Source organism: Sminthopsis crassicaudata, chromosome 2 (genome assembly GCF_048593235.1).
Source record: "Sminthopsis crassicaudata isolate SCR6 chromosome 2, ASM4859323v1, whole genome shotgun sequence".
NCBI lineage: Eukaryota > Metazoa > Chordata > Mammalia > Dasyuromorphia > Dasyuridae > Sminthopsis > Sminthopsis crassicaudata.
In genome coordinates this window covers 455,160,214-455,184,219 of record NC_133618.1, presented here as the reverse complement: position 1 = coordinate 455,184,219, position 24,006 = coordinate 455,160,214, and the positions used below count along the sequence as shown (strand labels likewise).

Below are 24,006 nucleotides of genomic sequence, written 5' to 3'. Positions count from 1 at the left end.
TCTATTTGCTCATACCTAAGATAAAGAAATTAGATTAACTCTAAAAATATAAGAACCTACAATTACTTTCCATCAGTTTATGGACAAAAAGATGCTTGCTACACTTGAGAAGATTCAATTATTTTTAAAGAAGTTCTTTCAAAATTTAATTTTGTTTATAAATCACATACATTTAGTAAATTATCCTTCCTCAATACCTCCCCGGGAGACAACCTTTATAAGAAAGAATTAAAAAGATCAGGAAAAGAAAACAATTCATTAAAACTGATCAACATGGGAAAATGTGTGTAATCTTCCACACCTGAATGAAGACCCTAATCTATACAAAGATGTCAGATATGTTTGCTCATATATCTTCTATTTTTGACTAGGAAATACTTAACTAGAAAAAGCACTTTGCATTTCTTCTAAACATTTATTACATTCTGACTTTTATTACTCATCTTATATATCTGTGTTGTCTTACCCTTATTCCTCCTTTTAGACTTCCTTGAAGGCAAGATCTGAGTCAACTTTACTTTTTTATTCCTTGAAACCTACAAAACAAATATTTAATAAATGTACATACTAGTTATCATTGTTGTTGTTATTGTTTTTACCCTGACCAATAATTGTGCTATTCTATGACCAAATAACTATAGATTTACAATTTTATGCAGCATCCTTCTTTATGAAAAGAAACTTGTGAATTCCAGTATCATTGGGTTGGTGCTATCCAATGAGGATATTAGAGCTTTTAGCATTTTAGCTGTAATATAAAGATTCCATAAAGTAATGTTTGAAATGTGATCTGATAACAGCTACCTAAATTGATTGGAATTATAATGAGATTCCAGGAAAAGAATAACATCTATTGTAAATATAAGATGCAGTTTGCTGAAAGAGAATACCCTAATTGAACTCTGCTCCCTTTCTTTTCCCTATTTTCCAAATGTCCAGAAGCTAAAATCAGGGAGCATTTCAGATGGAGTGCATGCATGTGTACTCAAACAGATAGCCTCACCTTAATATTATAAGAGGCTAAGGAAATGAAGAAGGTGATCACCAAATGAAACTCCCTCCTCAGAAACTGTCTCCTTTTCCCCTTCCATATTTAAAAACAGCCACTGATCTTATTCATCTATCCTAGACAAGAAGTCAGTAAGTAATAGTTTTTCATAGTTTAGACAGTCAACTCTCAGATGCACAGAGGAATCTCATATATCTGGTCATCTATTCATCAAAGGAAGAAAAGGAAAGGAAAGAAAGAAAGCAAAAAAGGAGGTAAAAAGCAAAAAGGAAAGAAGGAAGGGAAGAACAGAGAGAGAGGGGAGAAGAAAATTTAGCTCCAAAGGTATAAAGGTATGCTTGAGATAAATAGTGGTAGACTTTAATATAATGTTTAGTACTTCAGAAATACTTACTAATGATTAGATGATAAATATAAATGTCCCATTAAGAAATTTGGTAGGGTTATGAATATAGCAGTGACAAGATCAGAACAGTTCATTTGGATATCTGTGTGGGTTGAATTAATTAAAATCAAGTAACTTGGGAGCCTAAAGGATTTTCCAGTGAGTTCTTCCCAATGAAGTGAGGAAAATGAAGGAAGTACAGAACTTTAGCATGTTCATCTTCCCCTAAGAGCTGTGCTATTTGAGGAAAGGAAATGCCTAAGGAGGAATTAACAAGGAATTTTTAAAAGATTTAAAAATTTAAAAAATAGGTTGGAAGGGAAATAGAAAGCTATGGATTTTCCAAGCTGAAGCTAATCAGGAAAGTCATATAGTTCAAGCTGCTCATTTTCTTTCTTCATAGATGTTGGTATGGCATATTTAAATTTAAGCCAGGAAAATGTTTGTTCCAATCTTGCCTCTGACACTAGTTTTATAAGACCCAGATGAATCATTTAATCCCCTTGTACCTCAGTTTTCACTTCTGTAGTATCAGGATTGCAAGAGCATCTAGTTTCAGGATTGTAGCCAAGCTCAAACAATAAATCCAATATGAATTACTTGGCAAAACCAAAAGCATATTGCATGTCAGCAGTATTTTTCTTTATTTTTTTGACTGTTAATACCATATTTTATTTTGTTTGGTTTTCTTTTGTTTGTCCAGATCTATAATTTCAGGATATGGATAATTAATAGCATGAAAACTATTTCCATTAAAGCATATCAACAACTCAATCATATTTCTAATGTTAGAAAATTTCCAGGGACCCTGACAGTTTGAATAATATACCTCAGGTCATTCAGCCAATATTTGTCAGAGATGAGACTTGAACACAGCTTTTCCAGTATGCCTTTATTATTTCTAAAAGAAAATTATTAGGTAATATATCACTTGGGATGAAAAAATGTCATTCATATCCACAGAGAAAACTATGGAGACTGAATATGGATCAAAGCATAGTATTTTCACGATGTATTTGTTTGCTTTGTTGTTTTTTTTTTTCTCTCTGATGATTTTTCCTCCTCTTGCTCTGATTTTTTTTGCACAATGTGACAAATATGAAAATAGATTTTAAAAACTTGCACATATTTAGCCTTTATCAGATTACTTTCAGCAGTCATTTTCATGGCTATGATTATTGAAGTGACAGAGTCAGGAGAAGGAGAATCTCTTAGTGCAGCCATCCCTTCTCCAGGCTTCTTCCTGCCTTTGCACTAGCATGAGCACATGTGCACACATGCATACACACAAGCATCCCAGGATATTCTAAGCATAGAGTTCATCCATTAATGAGCTTGGAGTCACAGTAAAATATCATCATTAGGGGAAGTACACAAAGTCAAGTAGTGGAGCTTGGCCAGTAAAAACACCAATAAAAGCTATTATTTTTGATATACTCAGGTGATAAGTGATACTTGTAATTAGCCAAGGGATGTATTGAAATGTTGAAGCAATAGAGATAGGCTGAAAAATTAAAAAGTCATTATGAGAAGCACACATTTTGTGGCATATTTCCTAAAGGTATGGGTGGAAGAGATGGGAATAATCTGAGGAATGTTATTTGATGAACAAAAGAGATAGGAACCTTAAGGTTATATGAGGAAAGGGAAACTCTAGATAAGGTTATCTTAATTGGGCTTGGGTATTGGAATTGTATAATGAGATAGTAGAGTTCTGAGAATTATAATTGAACCTAGATTAACATAATGAGGAAATTCCAACTTATTTTATTTGTTTTAGCAAACATTTATTATTTCATATTATGGTAATGCAGTATTCTAGGGATACAAAAGAGAGAGAGAGAGATAAAGGAAAAAGAAAAGAAAAATCACTCATATCTGACCCTAAAGAAACTTAGGGATCTACAGGAAGGAGGAGATCAATGTACATGATTGATACATAGCTGTGTAACACAGAATAGAGAGAAGTAGAAACAAAATTGAGACAGATTAAAGTTTAAGGTTGGAACAAAATTTATTATACTTCAAACAATTAAAAAATAGAAATGGAATGACGATAAACAGACAAAGCAAGAAGTAAAATAGACATGATTAAAAGAAATAAGCAAAGAAATTACAATACACTTAAATATTCCATAAATAATAAAATATAACAGAAATATAATATATGAATACTCAACAAAATAGCATAGAAGTACTTAAAGAAAAAACTAATCAGATCACAGAGACAAAACTATAAAAATAAGTTCCTCAATGTTTCCATTTCAGACTTAAACAAATCTAGCAAAAATAAATAAAATAAAAGGAAATATTAAAGAATTGATAAGTATTTTAGAAAAGTCCAATATTCTAAATCCCTGGAAACTTTTGAATTGCCATCTAAATGAATATGTACATTTCCTGGCTTTTATACCCAAGCTTGTAAATAGTTTTTACAAAAACATGACCTAGTATGACCACATACTAGGAAGTAAAGGGTTAATGCAAAAATGTAGTAAAGCAAATATTAAATGCATTCTTTTTCAAATATAAAACAATAGGAAGTATAGTAAAATGTACCTATAAGGAAAAATTTATATACAAAAATTAAATTATATAATCCTAAAGAATTAGTGACTCAAATAAACCCTAGAAACAAAAACAAAAATTCATAAAAGGACAATTCCTTTATTGTATGCAAGATTTGATATGCAAATAAATCCAGTTCTTCATTGTAGGTGGCTTCAAACATATCTTCTTTTCCTAGCATATTCAAGTTTTTGTTGCCAAATTCATAATTAAAAGTATTTATTTGCATTTATATCATTGAGTATGGGAAATTGACTTTCAGTTTGGGGCATCCAAGAAGGCTGAATGGAAGATGAGGTACCCATTCTGAGTCTTGAAGAAAGAGAAAGGTTTTAATAGAAATGGAAAAGTAATATTTTCTTGGCATGAGAGTGAATCTCACTGAATGTATTTAGTCAAGAAATATCAGAATGAAAAAATTGGAAAGATATGCCAGTCCAGTTTGGTTAGAACATAGAATGTATAAATAGGAGAAATACAAAATAAAGCTGGAAAGGTAAGATAATCAGATTGTGAAAATCATTATATTCCAAGATGACTGTATTTTATTCTAGAGATAATAGAGAGCCACAAAATGTTTGAATAATAAAGAAACAAGATTAGTTCCATGCATCTGAAAAAGAATTCACTCCATAAGGGAAAAGTTTTTGTAGGAATCTTATTTGGCTCCACATCCATATATAATTTCTGCATATGTTTGTTATAAGCCCAGAACAATGCATTATGATAAGAATGAAACCATCAGTAAGGCAAATCAATGGGTAAACACAAGATGAAAGATAATTTCCATTTATACACTGTCCATAAGAGATCATTTGTTTTTTACTTTAAATTTTCCTTATGTGTTCTAAAAGTTGGTTATGGATAAATATAATATAGCATGCCAACCAATGTTAATTTTTTGCCAAAGGAATATCTGGAATTTGAGTAAATGTGAATGGAAGAAAGGTGTTTTTCTCCTTACCAGAAATAAAATGATACTTTTAATACATGTACCAAATTACAAGAACAAGGAACTGGTGTTTCCATCACAAAGTTTCACTTAAAAATGTATTTAATGCTGGCAGATCCATTAGCTTCAGTTGCTGCCTTTGAAAATCTTTAAAAGGTAATATATTCAGACCTCTATGGAAATGGAGATGTTTTACTGAACAGAATTAATCCTTCCTTCTATAAAGCTGAAAAGAAACTAAACACACAACTCTGGAAATAGGAGTAAGGAGATAGGTTCCAGTGCTTGCTGTGATAATAACACTCTTTGCTGTAGGGTCCTTTTAGGTTCTATTTCCCAGTATGCTATATCCCATGGTTCTTTTGAGACCTAACATTTTATATTAATAGGCTCCTTTCACCTTCATATTCTATCACTAAAAAATCCAATCCAGGTACCTGCTATGGGGTCTACAAAGAAGGCAGATGGGGATAAGGAAGTGATAAGAGTAAATAAGGGATCTGTTAAAAGTACCTTGCCACCTGAGGTCAGATTGTGCAATTATTTGAGCATGTGACAATTGGGGTTTCTTTCTGAGTGGACTGAGACAATCTTTTAATATCTTAATTAAATAATTTTGATGTTCGGATCCATAGAGTTGGAGGATCCAATTCTTAAATTTGCAGTGGACATTCAGCTTTATTCTCAAGCACTGGATAGGAATAGAGATAAAATGCCACCCTGAGGAGCATAGATGTAGGTGAATAAGTGGACAAGAATAGAAGCACTGACATCCAGCATGTGTTCCAATTACATGCAAACTACAGTTAGGCAGAAAACAAGAAGGATTCTCTGCTTTTATACAGGCCTGCTATGCTTTGTGTTATAGGAGAGGGAAGATCTTCCTTGTATTCAGAAGATTGGATAAGGGAGGAGAAATATATCAAAATGGGGCACACACTGTTTCCAATTCTATCCCTTATTCCTGTTAAATGAAAACATCTCTCCCCAGATTCTTTCCTAGCTTTGTAGCCTCCTCAGGATATTAAAACCTACCCACTGAAAAAGTGTAAAATCTAAATTTACTTTCTCAACAGTGTGATAAATGCCGAAACAAATGCACAGTAGTTGAGCAATGAGTCACAATAGGTCATGAGTTATGTGCTTTTGAGTCATTCAGAATGTGTTTTTAGGCAAGAAGATGGAGGAAATAAGCCATCTGCTTAGTAACTCTGGAATTACTGTTTTCTGAAAAGCCAAACTGGAACAGAATGCTTTATGGCTGTTGTGAAATGGTATTTCCAACTTTGAAAATGTGAACAAACACAAAATGAAAGAAAAAAGGGCTCACTTTGGCTCATATAGTCCCACCATAGGAGTTGTGGTCCCTGAAAATAGGAGACTTAATTTAAAATAGTAATGTAAAAAGAATATTAGGTTTAGTCTCAAAAGGCTTAGAATTGAATCCTGGCTCTGATGCTTGCTAACTGTTTAACCGCAGGCAAATCACCTCATTTTTTCAAGTCATTTTTCTCATCTTTAAAATTAGGATACTAATTCTTGCACCATATATCTCAAAATCTTAAAACATTTTACTTGTGTGTGGTCTGGCCATGGAATTTCATAAGTTATGACAATTTCCAATATAGAAACTCCTTCCATTGATGTAATTGTTGAATTATCTTCAAATTCTAGTGCTAAAGAATTGCCTATGGTATTGAAAAGTTGTATTTGCCTATGGTTAACTTACATATCAAGCCTGAAAGAATGAATGAAAAATTTTATCAAGCATGTATATTCCATTCAATGTGCTTAAGCAATATACATACAAATTCAAAAATGAAACAATCCCTGTAATCCTTAGAACATAAATTCTAATAATGGCGATAATATTTACAAGGTAGTGCTAGACAGAGGAAGGTGTCTGTGAAGTCACAAAGATGGTGACAGCAACAAAAAAAAATAGGAAATTTACTCTTTTTTTCCAAAGATAAAGATAGTGTTGGTTTGGCTATATTTCTCAGAGTAAAAATGGAAGGAAGGAGAGGATGAAGAGAGGAGAGGGTGGAAGATAACTCAGGACCCCAGGTAATAGTGATTCCTCACAGGCATAGTGTCTTTGCTTTTCTAACACACCATGGATATATGGATTGTCAGGATTGTTATTATTATTTATCAGTGATTTAAGAGGTCACAGGAGTATGTCCAAGAATAAAGTCAGTGGAGATTTCAACTCACTTTTTTATAATTTTTCAATCAAAAATTCATATTTACCTTATGTACTCTCATCTCTCCTTCAGATCTTCCCTACATTTCTTCCCTGGCACACTGATATATTTGTTTAATTAGATTTCTAGCAAGCCTCTGGACTCACTGTTCCGGAGGAGAGCTACCTACTTTGGGTTCTAAGGATACCCCAGGTTTCTTTCTCTAGTTTAACTAGAAAAAAAAATAGCTTTCTTTAATGCTGTTGGATTGAGCCTTCATTCTGGTGTATTCCCCCTCACTATTAAGACCAGTATTATCACTAACCAATTAACATCAATTTGCTGTTCTAAATGAATATTTATTATGAAGCTATAGTACAAAGACAAATACAAACATTCCTCCCCTTCACACCTAGGCCCACATTCTCTTTTGTACCATCTCAGTCTCTAGGGAGAATGGGTACAAACTTTTATTAGTTTCTACATAGCACTAGGTTCTACCAAAGTCACTTAGTGTGACTTATCTGCTAGATGAGTTTCAAATACCACTGGCCTGTGTCACTCAAATTATCCCTCCAGGACTCACTGCTGGGCTAACTGAATACAAACATGGACTCGGGCTCTCTCACCATTGGTTACTTGCCTTCCCTAACCTTTCAAAACCCTCTGAGATATTTATTTCTAAAACTCCTTTATGTAAAAGCAGGAAAAAGACTTCAAACAATAGCAGGGCCATGTGCTCATATGCCACATGGGCAGGCCCCCGTGAGACAAAGTCCTGAGACCCCTCTCCTCACTCTGAGGTTTCTAAGCATCCATTGCTTCTGCATTTTAGTCACTCAGGAAAGAATGCTTTATCTAGTTAGTGCCTTTTGCATTACCTTAGTCCAGCTCCACAGACAAGCATTAGTTTATCTCTTCACCACATGGATAACAGACTAGAATGAATTACAGAACAGTCTGTTGATTCTCCAAGTCAGGCTTTTCATTCCATGTTCATCACACTTTTTTGGAAGCAGGCTCCCCTTTCACATGGAGATTGTACCAGCCAAGCATGGTGCACCTTCACCCTGTCATCCTCTCTCGCTCCTTCCAGATTACTTCCAATGGGCAAAGAGTGGCAGACACTCTCCCTGATGACATCTTTTTTTTCTCCTTTGGGAAATTAGGGGAGTCTTATGATGCTTATGAAGATGCTTAGCATCTTCCATTCTAACAACAGAACTTCATCCTTTCATTACCATTTATTGGATCCCTTTTAGATACTACATGCAACAATAATAACAATTCCAGGTAATTCGTGATTAACTTATGGTTTGGCTGTTTTCTCTTTCTCCCTGATCTCCCTTCCCTAAGTTTATTTCCTTCAACTTAGCTCTAATTGCAGGATCTTAGAATTTGGAGTGGAAAGTGATCCTAAAGACCATCTAACTCTATTCTTTCATTTTACAGAAAAGGGCATTTTATTGAAGAAGAAGTATTTTAAACAAAGTCAGTCAAGTAGAAAACAGAAGAATAAACATTTAAATCTAGGTTCTTTGAGTCTCTCCAATAACTCTCTTGGATAGTATAGTTCAACTCAACCAAATATTTATCAAACATCTAACATGTTCAGAAGCACTATGCTAGAAAGTGAAAAATAAGCCTAAATGAAGATGATAGACACCATAACTGCTCTCTGGGAATATATGGTCTCTTCTATAGAATACAAGATGCTTAAGGGCAGGAAATGTTAATTTTTGTCTTTGTACCCTCCAAAGTTTGGAGTAGTGCTTGAAGAACTGAAGATGCTTACTAAATGCTTTTTTAATGGATTAATTATAATGTTCTTGGTGGTTTTCAGGAGGCCTTTGAGCAGCCTTCATTTCAGTCAGAGTAATAATCACAAGAATAGCCAGGTGTTAGTCAAAATTCTTTATTATCTCCTTCAAAATCTTGTTTTCTTGCCTGGGGCCCAGCTAGCTTTCTTGAGAGCTTTTCAGACGGGCCTTGGTCTCAGTGAGGGGAGCAGGAGGGCAGGCCAGCCACCAAGAGGCTGATGAAGATGGAATGAATCTGTCTCTACTTGGCTCTGAGAGCTTGAGTTCCCACCTCAGTCCACTTATTTTCTCTGGCTCTGATTCTGGATGAGTTTGTCTGAGCTTATATACTCTCTTATAATTGCATTATCATAGGTGTGAATCTTATAGAACTATATTAAGTACTAAGTACATGTACTGAACTAGAGAACTATTGTGCACCATGGTAAATCAGATAACCATTGTCTTTATCAGTTCCACTGACTTAACAACGTGTAAGAATCCTTGTTTCAAGTTCAGATTCTGGCCCATAACAATTAATACCAATCTTTGACAATTTGAAATTCAGAGGAAAGGGTCTGGGTTTGAATTGTATCTCTAGAAAAGAGTATTTGTGACAAGTCATTTGAATTTCTTTGCCCTTGATTTCTTACCTAAAAAATGAGGGGCCTGAAAAATATTATTTTAATCTTGTTCTAAAGCCTATGAATAATGGATCCAATTGATAAGTTCCATTCAGTCAAAAAAAAAAAATAAAAACAACAATAAGATGAAAATAGGATGGAGGAAACAAGCATTTATTAGATACCTATTATGTGCCAGACTTTGTGCTAATTATATTGATATATAATATATAAATACATATATATTCATATATACATATATATGTATATATAAATACACATATATTCATATATATATATATATATATATATATATATATATATATATATATATGTATATATATATGAAGGCAGGTGCTATTTTTATCTTCATTCTTAGGTGAAGTACCAGAGACAGCCACTTGTCCAGGGTTACACAGATAGTAATTTTCTGGGAGAGGACTTGAACACAAATCTTCCTCTATAGTTCAAAAGTAGCAATAGGAAAAGTGAAGAGACTTTATTTGTCTTAGGAAATTTCTATGAGTTTATTATGCATCTGCAGTCTCAGGGATCATTGTTTTGTAGTTGCTTTGTTTGGAGGAGAGGGTTGTACAATTTGGTAGTTCATTGCTTCAGTGCTCTACTTTCCTGAGCTGCTGCCCAATACCAACAGTCTAGAACCCTTCCCCGAAATTCCACCCCCAAGTCTAAATTTTCTATAAGGTTAGGGTGACTTTATGTATATCTTGATCTACTGAATCACTTGCCTTTTTTTGGCCTTCTAACTCTTCAGGCTCAATCTACTTCATACCCTCTGCTGCTGCTACCTACCTAAGTGGAGTTAAATTCCTTTCCTCTTACCACAGTAGCTTTTCTACTTCTGTAATAGTTCACAGCTGACAGCAATGATCATTTCTACATAGCCACCAGTAAATCACACTCATTTCCAGCCTGTTTTCGGAAATTAGCTGTTGGTAGTGTCACTCTTTTCTGAATCTATTATAAACCTAGCTCACATTTTATGGGAAATGAGTATCCTCAGAACTCCATAAACTAATACTAATACATTCTTTTGATGCTGGTTAGATAAAATTTTGCATCTCCCCGAGAGATGACCTCTATTCATTTAACAAAATCATTTATTAAATATCTACTATATACAGAACAGTGTGCTATATGTTACAAATATTAAAAAACAGAGAAATCATGGTCCTTGACTTCATGGAACTTATCAAGGTCTAGGAGGGTCATAAGATGGCAACATACTATTCTAGGAACTTATTACCTCTCACTTGGATTTTTCGAATAGCCTTGTAAATAGTCTTTCCACCTCAAACTTCTTGTGTGTTCTAATCCCACCTCCATAGAGCTACCAAATTTAAACTCCTAAAGTGTTCATTGTAACCATTCCACTTTCCTGCTGTCATGCTTACAAGACTTAGAAGAAGACACCCAGGTCTTTGAGACAAACTCTTGGGGATACTTATGAAAGAGCATGGGCATGACACTCATAAGACATGGAAGGATTACATTATAGTGGTCCTCAAACTTTTTAAATAGGGGGCCAGTTCACTGTCCCTCAGACTGTTGGAGGGGAGGACTATAGTAAAAACAAAAACTCACACTCTGTCTCTGCCCCTCAGCCCATTTCCATAACCCTGTGAGCCACATAAATGTCCTTAGCGAGCTGCATCTGGCCTCAGGTTGTAGTTTGAGAACCCCTGGATTACAATATTTTTTAGTGAAGGCAATGCCTAAGTCAATAAAATTGCCAATCATAAATTTATCAATTTTAACTGCCTACAAAAATGAAATAGAGACTTTGGTAGAAACAGAAAGAATAGATTCAATATTAAGGAAGGTATCTTTTTAAGGAATTAGGGAGAAAAGAAAAACTCAAAGTTTTTAAATGAATGTTTAAAAAGTTAAATATAATTGGGAAATATTTAATAAAATAAGTTAACATATATATATATATGTATGTATATATATATATATGTATATATATACATATATATATGTAAAGCACTCTGCTTGAGAAAGAAGATACTGAAATGAGAGAGTCCATGTCCTTAAAAAAACAAAAAAACAAAACAAAACAAAAACTTAGATTTCTCTTGGCTGAAGATAGGATACATAATATATACAGATAAATACAAGGTAATTTGAATAAAGAGAGAATATCAGCATTTATGAACATGAGAGCCAGGTAAGACTTTATGGAGTTCATAATTAGAAATCTGTGAGGCAGAATTGAGGAAAGAGTACGCTACCAATATACTGGTAGAATTTATATAAATACACAGAGATGTGCTATAAAATGGCCAGTTCACAATTAAATGATTAAACATTAATGATGGTGATATAATCAACTGTAATAACAATAATGATAACTAATAACTAACCTATTAAGTGCCTAATATGTGTGAGACAAGGTATAAAATGGATAATTTTAGTTATAATAAATTAAAGAAAACATTTTCCCCACACGCTAGGATTAAGATAATTAATTGGGATAAAATATTTACCACAATTTTTTTCTTCTGATAAAATTCTCATTTCCAAGATATGTAAGAAAATGAATACAAATAATTCCCCAAATAATAAATGGTCTCTGTATGTGGACAGACCATTCTCTGGGGAGGAAATCAAGGCTATTTATAGAAATATGAAAAATTGTTCCCAAACACTTATAATTAGATAAATGTGCAAAGTAATTCTGAGCTTCTACTACATATTCATCAAATTACCAAATATGACAAAAAGGAAAATGACAAATATTGGAGGGGCTATGGGAAAATAGGTATATTCACAAGTTGTTAATGATCCTGTGTATAATAAGTACAGTCATACTGAAAAACAGTTCCAGAATTATATAAAAAGTTATTACAGAGTACCTTCCCTTTTGCTTAGTCATTCCATTGCTAGGCCTATACCCAAAAGAAATATAAGGCTGAAAAGTCCTATATGAACATGTTCTTTTTGTTGTGACCAAAGCCAAGCCAAAACATGGAAACATGGAAACATGGAAAATAAGGAGATATGAATTATGTAGAAAATAGATGAATAAACTGTGGCATGTGAACAGGATAAAAACTATTTTTGCTGAAATAGATAATTCCAAAGAAAAATTGAAAAAAAAATCTTATATGAACTAATTCTGAGGGAAATGATCAGAATGAGAAAAATAATTTATACTATTATAACAATATTATTAAAATGTACAATTTTAAAGATTTTTAAGCTGATAAAGAATGAAATGAACATAACAAGGAGAATTATTTAGATAATAAAAAATATACTGTATAGTCAAATAACTTTAAAAACTTTAAGAACTCTGAACAAGGCAATGCTCACCCATGGTTCCAAAGGATCAGTGAGGGAGCATGTTATCTATCATCTGATAGACATATTGGACTTAAAGTACAGAATGAGAAATATATTTTTCAAAATGGATAATGAGGCTACTTTTCTCTTAACCATGCATATTTGTTACAAGAATTAGTTTTTCTTTCCTTTTTTCCACTGGGATGTTGGCTTTGAGAGAGGGAAAATAGATTTCTGTTCATTTAAAAATCTTTTTAAAATACATTATGAAATGGCATCTAGTTGGTGAAGTAGATAGAGCACCAGCCCTGAAATCAGGGGAGGAAGTCAGGTCAAATCTGGCCTCAGACACTTAACACTTCCTAGCTGTGTGACCCTGGGCAAGTCACAACCCCAATTGCATCAGAAAAAACAAACAAACAAACAAACAAACAAACAAACAAACAAAAAAAACAATACATAATAAAATAAGATTGGACTAAACAATATCTAAGATCCCTACCAAAACTTACATAATAGAATTGTTTAAACTTGGTTTGGCCAATTTTCTCTTGTAGATCAGGAGCAAAAACAGTATATCCTGATGTAAACATATCCTGTATCCAAATTGCTAGCTTGAGATGAAAAGTATTGATTATATCCTTCTCTAGGGGAAAGCTAAGATGTTTTAGGGGAATTAAAGCTATCATAGGAAAATATTTTTAATTTTAAAGGTCCAAGGAAAATAAAGGGGCCTACATAGGTTAGAGGTGTGTGGAGCTGAAGGAAGGAATAGTCTTGAAACAAAGGAATGATGTCGAAAGCAATCTTCACTTATTTAATGCAAAACTATAGACTTCAAGAATATTAAAAACAAAAAAAAAAGGAAGGAGTCAAGCATTTATGAAATGTCAGACATTGTGCTAAGCACTTTAAATATATTATCTCATGTGATTCTCATAATAAAGGGAGGTAGGTATTATTTTTATCCCCATATAATAGTTGAGGAAACTGAGGCAGAAAAGGATAAAATGACTTTTTCAATCTGATCACTTAGCTGCTTCTATGAAAGAAACATATACTGTTAAAACATAGAATTTTAAAGCTGAAAAGTATCTTAAGACCACATATCTTAAGGTTACCATAACATATCAAACATAAGGGCTAGATGATACAATTAGGGATGATCTCATTCTAAATCTCTTATTTCACAAATGAAGAAATAGAAACTCTGAAAATTAAAGTTAAGTTCATCACCTATTGATTTTAGAATAAATTAGTCTTTTTCTCATTAATATCATATTCTGAGGACTGAATGGAGATACTGACATTGTTCAGTTGTTTTTCAATCGTTTCTGACTCTTTGAGATCCCATTTGGTTTTTGTTTTGTTTTGTTTTTGTTTTTGTTGTTGTTGTTGTTCTTGTTTTTTCTTAGCAAAGATACTGGAATGGTTTGACATTTATTTCTCCAGATCATTTTACAAGTAAGGAAACCCAGGCAAACAGAGTTAACTGACTTGCCTAATATCATACATTTAGTAAGTGTTTGGGACTAGTCTTTCTAACTTCAGAGCAGGTGCTTTATCTACTATTCCACATAGCTGCCTCAGTACTACTATGCAGAAATCCAATAAACACAGGCCTAAAATTCCATAAGTATAAATCTTATCCATTTTGTATCTTTTCTTTGAATGAAGTCCACCCTAATTCTAGCCACACCATATGGTTTTTAATCTAAAGTTGAAAGGATCCATTTGATCCAACTCTCTCATCTTATAAATGAGCAAACTGAGATCCAGTCAAATTGTCTTTTTTCCAGAGTCCTATTGTTAGTAAAGTCAGGATGTGGATCCAGGTTTCAGTCTACTACTTTTCTACTATTCCAGAATCTTTCTTTTAAATTCTTCCTATTTTCCTGATATTCAGGCTATACTTTACTTTTCATAAATATGTGAATCTTCACCATCCACTTATGCATTAGATAAAACATTTTTTCCCTTTGCCTGGTACTTTGGACACTTAGATCTATCATCCTGGATATCTTAGTCATAGCTTAGACAAGCCATGCCGACTCAGTACTGCTAAGCCCTCTCTGTAAACCATCTCCTTAGGCCTTTCTTGTCACTTCCTCAAAGGATGAGTTAAGTTTGTCCAACTCTAGATGATCTCTAAGGTTCCTTCCATAGCTTTTAATCTTAAGATCCTATGATTCAAGTGGAACAAGAAGACTAGCCAGCTCTCTGTGCTTCTTTGAACACTGGGTACCTCTTAAAAGTTCTGGCTACATTGGCTAGCCAAGGATGAACTAATGATTCTGACAGCTGCAATTTCTGAAATATCTGGGGTTTCCTTTTCCAAGTTACAACAATGTACCCAAAAGGGGTTATCAGTTAGAAGGTCTGGTTTATAATGTTAGTTAATCATCTAATATAGTCTGCTTATAATCCAGGAGTTTTTGCCACCATGTTTTCTCCTGAGCAGAAGAAGGCTTAAAGTAAAAGAGAAAGTACTCAAGTGGTTGTGTATATAGACAATAATGTATTTAATGGAGTCCCATTTTTTTAGTCCCATGATAAGGGTTAATACCGGGAGTTCAGAGAAATATCAGAGTAGGAAAAGGAGGAATGAAAACTGGATTGGTTTTCAGAGTGTTAAGATTCTGATCCAGGTCTTTATAATTAAAGTGTGATTTGGGGCAAATCATTACTTTCCCTGGCCTTATTTTCTTCAACTGTGAAGTTGAGATTGTACCCAATGATCTCTATGGTCACTTTCAGCCCGAGTTTCTATGAATAGAGGATACTTCACCACTCTCACTCCCACTGTAGTTCAGAGTATTTTTATGGATCAAAGTCATTTGATTGGGCTGGATTTGGACATGGTGACAGGAGGCATTAATAAAAATTATAATATCTTGCATCCAGTCAATATTGTCAAAGAATTCCAGGAACTTCATAGATCATTCTGCATTAAAAATTGTCTATTTCATCTGTTTATATTGCTTCCTTTGATATATTAGTATATTTAATCATTGGAGAGGAAAATAAAACTTAGAGCAGTCATATACATAAAGAAACATTAAGCAAGTTGAGTTTGAAGCCCAGTTTTCTGGATGCCTTCTCTTATGAGCACCATGAATTCCACACTAATTGGAAGGAAATTCAACTTTGAGAAGCCTACAGATTTGTCCCTGTCTAAAGAATTTTTTCCATTACAGGATAGCTTGTTTAACATAACTACATTTTTTTTCAATTTTTTTCAATCAAAGATTTTTCAATCTTTGAAGTTTTCAGATTTTCCATCTTCATTCCTCCACCTCCAAGTTTTTTGCTTGTTTTCCAATCTTTCCTGGTACCTAGTGTCTTCATAAATTCAAAATTTAACAAAATTTATCCATTTGCCCATGCTATTAGATATTTAAATACAAATAAGTAGTAGATGATAGATAGATAGATAGGTAGATAGATAGATAGATAGATATAGATAAAAAGACAGAAATAGTCTATGACTTTACGAAACCTTAGGATCAATTAGACAATTAAGGTGGAAGATGTTTTAGGACCAAAGGATGGTCAAGTAATTACTTGAATAATTTGAGAAATTTGAGGAAGGAAAGGTCAGGGATGAGTCAGGGAAGATTTCATGAAAAAAGTGACATTTTAATTGGGCCTTGAAAATAGTGAGGGATTTCAATAGTTAAGTGATATTATAGTGTATAAAAGAAGGAATGGAAAAGCATTTATTAAATATTTAGTAAGTGCTGAACACTGTACATAGTACTGAACACAACAAAGACAGCCCCTCCCATCAGAGAGTTAACATTCTATTGGGGGAAATAGCAGACACATAGGAATGGTGACCAAGGAGATTTATTTCAGTACAGAAATTAGAGAGATGAGAGTAGGATCATAAGAGAAAATTTGACATGCTTCATTTGGGGACAATAAGAGCATTAATTTGATCATGTTGCATGTCCTCTTTTGATCTGTAAAATTAAATCTCTGAAATTCTATCCCCTTTAATTGCTAGCCTCCCAGACTCCAGAGAGTCTATGAGAGATAGCATATACTTCTGGCTGGCCTTTTCTAAGGCAAATCATCTCTCTCCCATTGATAGCCAGATCCCCATGCAAATTCAGACTGAAAAAGCCTTCTAAGTAATTTCATTCAATTGGGAGATCCTGGTCTGATCAGCTCAAACTGCCTCCAGAACCTTCCCCCAACCCACCCCCGCCAATAGGTTTCTGCTCACTCATTCTTTGCAGAATATCCAAAATAGCATGCTTTGCCTTTTTGGCATAGCTGCCAAGCCTCTTGCCCACTGTGAAGACATTCTCTTCTCAGGGCCAGCTTCTATTTCCTTAATAGGACTTTACAGCTTGGAAGTCAGTCTTCCTAGCAAATCTGACTTCTCATCCAACAATATACTTCCCTTTTTGCCACCCAAAACTTTTCAGGTTTGTGAATTCTTTCACGGAGGACCTGTGCCGACCACAAGGGGATTCTCTGCACTGCCTCTAACCTCATCAATCAGAAATGGTGAGAGTTGGGGTGAGGATTGTGCCTGTACTAAGGGAGACTTGGATTTAATCCTGCCTCTGATACTTGCTGACAATGAGACATTATAAGGCCTTATGGGCCTCAGTTTTCTCTGTAAAAATAATTTTAAAAAGTTAATCTTTCAACACCTAGGACTATTATGAGGATTGAAACCTTTTCCCTGAGTGCTCATTCTTTTCCCTTCTTCCCCCTCTCACAATCCATTGGCATCATCATCATCACCCCCACCCCCACCATTTCTTTCTTTATTATAATGAAGAGGTGTTTTTCTTGCCTCCAAAGGTCAAGACCTTTATTTGTAGTCTTAATCCTATTTTGTCCCAACTTTATCAGAGTTTTTCCTATTATCATCATTTTCCTTTAGTCTTCAGTCTTTCCTCATATACTAATTCCTTCCCTGCAGCCTACAAAAATAATGGTTTGTAGCATTGTTTTTTAAAATTTATTTAGTATTTTATTTTTACCCAGTTACATGTAAATTTTTAACATTTATTTTTAAAATATGACTTCTAAATTGTCTCTCTTCCTCTCTTCCTACCTTTCCATCTTTGAAAAGGCAAGTAGTTTGATACAGGTTATATATGTGTAACCATGCAAAACATTTCCATGTTATATGTTATGAAAAAAAAAAACATAGACACTCCTCCCCACCCCAAAAAACAACCCAAGAAAAATAAAGTTAAAAAAAATATTCTAAATCTATATGCAGATGCCATAGATTTCTTCTCTGTAAATGGAAAAGTCATTATGAGTCTTTCAGAGTTGTCTTGAATCTTTGTATTGCTAAGAATAGGTAAGTTATTCATAGCTAATTATCTTATAATATTGATGTAATTTTATAAACAGTACATTTGACTTTCCATTAGCTCATGGAAGTTTTTCTAGGTTTTTATGAGAGCATCCTGCTCAGCATTTTTTTAAGGCACAATAGTATTCCATCATAATCATATATCGTGTTTGTTCAGCCAGTCTCCCAATTGATGGGCAATCCTTCAGGTTCCAATTCTTTTCCACCAGAAAAGAGCTGTAATAAATATTTGTAGGCACATGGGTTCTTTTCTTTGAAAATTTCTTTGGGGATACAGATTTAGTAGCAGTATTGTTAGGTCAATGGGTGTCCATGGTTTTATAACCCTCTGAGCACAGCTTCAAATATCTCTACACAATGGTTGAATCAGTTCACAACTCTGCCAAGAGGGCATTAAAAAGTGGTTTTATTTTTCCTATATCTCCTCCAACATTTGCCATTTTTCTTTTTTCATTTTATTAGCCTATCTAATAGATATGAGCACCTCAGAATTATTTTCACTCAAATTTCTTAAATATTAAGACATTTTTCATATGGCTATAAATATGGTTAGACTACACTTCAATTCATTATCTAAATCTTTCAAAATTTGGGTACACTACAGTTTTCTTCTTGGTCCTTCTTTTTTTTAATCTATCCTCTCACTTGGTAAACTCATCAGCTTCCATGGATTCAAATGTAATCTTTGTGAAGATAACTTTTCAAATCTAGAGTCAAGCCTAGTATCTTTCAAGGAATCCAATTTCCCATCATGAGTTAACCAACAATTTCTTGGCTATTTTGAACTAGATATCCTATAGGTAACCCAAATTCAACATAATCAGAAGACCCCTCATATACCCCCCCAAATACATCCTCTTCTTTCTTTATTAAATCATTTTTTTTGTTCAAGACATATGCATGGATAATTTTTCAACCTTGTGTTCCAAATTTTCCCCCTTCCCACTGCCCCCCCAAAATGACAAGTAATCCAATATATGTTAAACATGTTAAAAATATGTATTAAATCCAATATATGTATACATATTTATACAATTGTCTTGTTGCACAAGAAAAATAAAATTAGAAAGGAAAAAATGAGAAAGAAAACAAAATGCAAGCAAACAAAAACAAAAAGAATGCAAATGCTATGTAGTGATCCATCCTCAGTTCCCATAACCCTCTCTCTGGGTATAGATGACTCTCTTCATCACAAAATCATTGGAACAGGCCTCAATTAGCTTACTGTTGAAAGAGCCATGTCCATCAGAATTGATCTTCATATAATCTTGTTGTTACTATGTACAGTGATCTCCTGGTTGTGTTCATTTCACTCAGCACCAGTTCTTATAAGTCTCCCCAGCCCTCTCTGAAATCATCCTGCTGATCATTTCTTATAAAACAATAACATTTCATAACATTCATACACCATAATTTATTCAGCCATTCTCCAATTGATGGGCATCCACTCAGTTTCCAGTTTCTTGCCACTGCAAAAAGGATAAACCCATCTTCTTCTGAACTTCCTTATTAGTGTATAGGACACTACTATTCTTCTAGATAATCATGACCTTAGCACTATAATAAAATTCTCTTTCACTCAGTCCACACATCTAATTAGTTACCAAATCATATTATTTCTATTTCCATAGTCTCATTATTTCTATTCACACATCCATCTTTCTAGTTACAATAGGCCATTATAATATGTTCCTATATTGTTATCCCTACATCAATCCTTTCTTTGCTATATCCATTCTCTATATAGTTACCAAGGTGATTTAACTAAAAGTATAAGTTTGAATATATCATCTTCCTCATTCATTATACATCAATTCATCTTCTATTAGTTCAACAATTAAATCTCTTTACAATCTGGCTCCTTGCATTTTAGGTCTTCTTAAACATGTATAAAATCTTCTACATTTACTTTCCTTAAGGGATGATGGTTACATTTTCCTATTAGAACTCCAAACATGCTCCTGAGAGGTTAGGATATTGTTTTAATGATAGCTCTAAAGAGGTAACAATTATCAAAGTGCTTAGCCCAGTGTTTGGTATGTAATAGGTACTTAATAAATGCTTATTCCTTGCCACTAGAAGCTAGAGCCCACATTCCGCTGACAGCTAACTGTTAGCTTCCAGTTCCATTCAATATGTTAATATCAATGAGATATTTCAAAGGTAGTATATAGCAAGAAAAAAGTACATCTAATCCTCCCTCCCAACACCATGAAATCACATTTCCCTTCTATCCTTTTAGAGTATATGGTCAGACTACATAATTTCTACATAGCATCAATCTCTTCAAGTTCATGTCTTTCTAACTCTCATTGGCCTTAATTGGAGAGAAGACATGGGACTCCCCTCCCTCCTTTAGCTTACAGTATTGTAAGCATTATCAGATGCCATTAACCAGAAATGAGTCAGCCAAAAAAAAGTCAAACCCAGAAAGAGATCAAAGACTTTGTAGAGGTTAAGGGCATTGAAAAGCTCCTTCTTGTACCTTAGTTCCAAACTCAGAGTTTCAGCAAATCAAGAATCTCCTATTAATTACTGAGTTATCATAACAGAATCAGTTATAGAATGTCTACATAAGATATTTCCATCATATAGTATCACAACTCTGCCATAAGCAGATTCCCCAATATCTTCCATGGGGGTAATTCCATCACTGGCACACTGTGCATATTCATAGAGATGAGGCTCAATGGTCACTCCCTTAGAACTACTTTCCATAAACTCTTTTATGCAGCTATGCTGACCTACTTTCTATTCTCCACCCAGAATGTTCCATTTTCTGTCTCTAAGACTTTATATTGGCTGCTTCCCATGTTTGGAAAAAATTCTTCTGGCACTTCTATCTTTTGAAATCCCTGGATTCCTCCAGCACTCAACTTAAAAACTACCTACAACTTGAAGCTTTTCTCAATTTTTCAACTGTTAATGTAGCCCCTTCTAAAACAAGCTTGAATATATTTGATAGACGCATTTACATAAAAAGATATATTTATATATTTCTTCCATTAAAGCATAAGCTCCTTGAATATAGAAACTCCTTGGCTTTTTTTTGGCTTTTTATCTATTCCCATAATTTGCTACAATCCATGGCACATGGTATGTATTTAATCATTGTTTGTTGATTGGTCAAATAAAATAATACATATAAAAATCTTTGAAAAATCTCAAAGGTGTTATTAACAGAGCTTGAAAAGAATCTATTCAGAGAATATTGTGGGATGGAAATGAGAGGGAGGATGGTATGAGAAAAGAAACATGAAAGAGGGTGGGAAAATTCCCTGACTTGCCTCCCACTGTCTTCTCACCTTGGAAAATCCTCTGTACTAATGACTACCTTATCCTACTTTGGGGAACCTTTATTTGAATGAAAGGTCAATGCTGATCATTCTTTATTCCCCTCAGATCTTTTCCTGTCTTTCTAGAATCTTTCATGCTCTATGGATACTTTTCCCCTTCTCCCCAATATTTTCAGCTGCCCTTATTATATTGTTTTCCTGTATTAGAATGTAAGTTATTTAAGAGTAAGAAATACCTTTCTTTTTGTTTATATTTGTATTCCCAGAACCTAGCAAGATTATATTCTGACATTCTGATGCATGCTAATTGCTTAGAAAAATCTTGTTGCCCACCTACCTGAGAAAGAACCATATGCTCATGGGAGATGGTCAGTAGTCCAATTTGACTAAAATTAAAACAAAATGGAGGTAATTAATATTATGATAATGCTGAAAAGGAGCAATGGATCCAGACTTTAGATTTAGACGGTTCTGAATGCTGGAATCAAGAGTTCTTATTTATTTCGTAAAACATAATGGAAACACAGAGGGTTTTGAAGTTGAGTGTAATTTGGACTACATTGTAGTTAGGGTTGCTGTGATATAGATGATAAGGTTAAGGATTGTCATGATGGGGTTAATGTGTACAATAATTGCTACAATATATGGGCAATGGATGAATAAGCTAGTGGTGCATTAGAAAGACTGATGAGGTCTAGAGAAGGTATATCTAAATAAAATTAGGGCTTAATTGAGGTCTAGTGGCAGGTTAGGGGTACAGGGAGTCAAATGGAACTCCCTTTGGATTCGGCGCAAGGATACAAAGGATAAAAAAAAAAAAGGTTTATTGTAGAGTTTGGAAGTATGGTTAAAGTCTGGTTAATAAAAGGTATTAGATAGAGAAAATAATACACCATAAGTGGCAGACAGAGAGTCTGTGATGCAAAGCATGTTGCTTGTATGTTTCGACCCTCTCCCCAGAGATGATTCCAGCTTGGCTCTTTTATTTGATAAAAGGGGCCTATGTGTGGAGTCCCAGGTTGGTTCCTCAGTGAGGTCCAGAATCCATCAGATGGGGGTTGGGAAACCTGAGCAGATCATTAGTTAGCTCAGATCCGGATATCTCCCTTTGGAATTCAAAAGGGTGCTTTTGACCATGTCTTGTAAATCAAAGGTCAGCCATGGGGGTTGAGAATCAGAAAGGAATCTAAAAGGGGCTACTGCCCACAACAAGACTACTTAGTTGAATTTGTCCAATTACATGGTGCTGCCCTTCAGCAAATCATAGTCCTGCTTTAGTGACCTACTTCCTGTCCTTTAAAAATGAAATTCCATCTTTCACCTCTAAATCTACTCTATCTCTTCTACCTCTTAGAATCTTTAGTCTCCATGAAAATTCAGGTCAATTGCTATCTCCTACATAAAGCTTTTCCTGATCTCCAGAGTTATAGTATCCTTCTGTCTCTCACCTGCTCCCAAATATCATATTTATATTGTACATATTTTCCATTTAAATTTCTACAGCTTGTTTCCAATGAAGAAATATAAGCTGCCTGAAGTCAGAAACTGTTTCATTTTTGTTTTTGTAACTGCACCATCTGACATATTACCTAGGACATGAATAAGTACTCAATAATTCCCTAGTAGTTGATTGAGGTGTAATGCTTATCTCTCAGATAAACCATAAATTATTCAAGGACAGAGACAGGTTCATTTCTGTTTTTGTATTGCAGGGTTTCATACAGTGGTTGGTGCTTTAATAGTGCATTTTGTTTGGAGGACTAGTGGATTCTCTTTACCTCTACTGTGATGACTTTTCCCTTAGATAATCCAGCTCTTTTGCCTTTGAGCCTTGCTAGCTAACTGACTTAATCCACTCATTTATACCAGTGTTAAATGTTGACAATGGATTTAGTTATTCCTTTTCCAGATAGCATTTACATCTTAATAAGACCTTCCTTGTCTTTGCTCAAATAAGTTAACTGAGGTGTCAGCACCTGTGGCAAGAACAAATGGGATAACAGTTGGGAACAGACAGGCTTTTAAGTCTTAAACCTACACAGTTCTCACATGATTTTCATTCCTTACCTGATTCATGCCTGGTAGTCTCCCTTACAGTACAGCATATGTGCTGTCTCAAGCCCCCAAACCTCTGGAAGAATAGATGGCCTGATAGGAGACATCCTGGAGCTGTGGTTCTGTGCCAAATTCCTAAATAAAATTGGATTGGTTTTAAAGTAGTGTGGCTTGAAGATTACTTCATGGCTCATACTGAGAAGAAAGTAGCAAGGGAGCAGCTGTGTTCTTTTATTGGTGAATCAAGGATTTAGCATCATGTGAAAACCAATTTAAAAGGACCCCAAATGAGTTATTTATGCTACTGGACAGTTTGTTTAGTAAATGAGATCTCCTTTCTGCTGAAGGGTCTTTTCAAAGGAGACAGGGCTAAAGGATGAAGCCTGAACAGAGCAGTAAATAAACATTTTCTATGAGTACTACTGACAGTTTTTCATAGTAATATTTCTCCCTCACTTTGAAATAGGCTAATGAAAT

The 24,006-nt window shown here is 34.2% G+C and overlaps 1 long non-coding RNA gene across 1 annotated transcript; it reads right to left on the bottom strand.

Annotated features, from left to right (window-relative positions):
- Positions 1-479: 479 nt before the first annotated feature.
- Positions 480-23,585, bottom strand: LOC141553596 (uncharacterized). The gene is made up of 3 exons (XR_012485543.1): positions 23,542-23,585; positions 21,812-21,860; positions 480-536 (listed from the first exon to the last, which is right to left on the bottom strand). It is a non-coding gene; the product is annotated as an uncharacterized LOC141553596 (long non-coding RNA).
- Between the last annotated feature and the right edge of the window lie 421 nt (positions 23,586-24,006).